Source organism: Carlito syrichta, unplaced genomic scaffold (genome assembly GCF_000164805.1).
Source record: "Carlito syrichta isolate Samal-C Ts95f unplaced genomic scaffold, Tarsius_syrichta-2.0.1 Scaffold302853, whole genome shotgun sequence".
Lineage (NCBI taxonomy): Eukaryota > Metazoa > Chordata > Mammalia > Primates > Tarsiidae > Carlito > Carlito syrichta.
The window spans coordinates 146,879-148,578 of record NW_007246949.1 but is presented as its reverse complement, the minus strand read 5'-3'; positions in this window follow the sequence as shown (position 1 = coordinate 148,578).

Here is a 1,700-nt window from a genome sequence, read left to right as displayed (position 1 = left end):
CTGAGGTGAGCGGATTGCCTGAGCCCACGGGTTCGAGAATGGCAACTTGGCGAGACCTCATCTCCACAATAAATCAAAAAATTAGCTGGGCCTGGTAGCACTCACCTGTAGATCTGGCCACTTAGAAGGCTAAGGCAGAAGGATCGCCTGAGCCTAGCGGGTCAATGCTGGGATAACTGTGAGCGTGCCATTGCATTCCAGCCTGGGCGACAGAGTGAGACTCCAACTCAAAAAAAACAAAAATCACTTGCTGTTTAGTGGCAAATGCCTGCTCTACATGCCACTTTCCTTTAGCCACTGCTGAGTTACTTGAAAGAAGTGAAAGAAAATATCAGTGTTTCTTGAGACAGCCGAACTGCACTCTGTTCTTCTGAGACTTGGCACAGAGAGAAATTTGTCATTTGGGCCTGTTTGGGGCAGGAGGCAACATTCATCTTCAAATACTAACTTCCCAGAAGATCACAAGCACATGAATGGCAAATGTCACTTGATGTAATATATGTTTCTTTCTCTGCCAAAGCAGGGATGCCATTACCTGGAAGAGTGAGGTAAATGTTTGTGGAAGCTTCATGTTTCTTCTTTTCTTACGTTCAGAAGATGAGACAAGGAGCTCGTTTTCACATTTCCATTTCCTTTTGCTGGCAAAACAGTTAAGTAATGAAAGACACTGAAATAGCCTCTAGAGTGTCCCGGAGGCCTCAGGGATGAGAGGAAAGGGGGGGCCACTCACCTAATGACTCTGAGCCTTATTTTCTCCCCTGTGGAGGATCATCATTTCTATCTCAGAGGGCTAGTACAAAGAGTCAGTGAGTAATGTGTGTGAATTTGATCTCTAAACTATGAGACAAGAGCTCTGTACTGTGCTTTATTCTACGTGATTGATGCCAAAGGCTGTCTTTTATTCTTGGCTTCCAGAAAAAGTTTAAACACATTGTGGGAGCTCAATAAATAGGTTTTTACTTTAAAATCAATTCTATTAAATATAAGCTGGCTTTAGATATGGTACAAATAAAACAGACCATACACTTCTTATAATTAAATCAGATTCTCAGATCTGTTAGCTTCTTGATTTGAAATGGTGGAGAAAACAATCATGAGTGGGCAGAGGAGGTACATACTTATCTTTTTGCAGATGGCTTTGGCCTATTGGAGTCAATACCCTTTCCCCAATGAGCTGCTGCAATAAGCAGGGTCGGAGTTAGCACTAAAACAGGATTTCAGTCCAGGTTGTGCATCTGGAACAGCTGCAAATGTGATCTTGAAAATTAACACAGGCCCACAGACCCAGAGCCCACAGGAAACTGGCCAAAGATGAGTTCCAGCTTTTCATCACCAATCAGAAGTATTACTATGTGTATTTTTAGGTGGCAGAAGGAAAAAAAGGTGGGAACTAGCTTAGCCATATCTTAAGAGGTTTATCCTGTGCCAGTTGCTTTTATAAGGTAAAAAATATTTTTTTTTCATTAATCAGTATTTTTTATTATGGTTTTGTGGGGTACAGTTAAGGGTTAGGTGTACAATGACGTTTCATTCAGGCACCCTGCAGATGAGAAGTGTTTTCCCATCCCCCGACAGATATTTGCTACTGTTAATCCCATCCCCCTCCCCCCATAGTTTCCCAGTACCATCCGTCATTTTCTCATAGTATTGCATTGGATGTTCAAGGTCCATTATATGAGTGAAAACATGTGATATTCGGA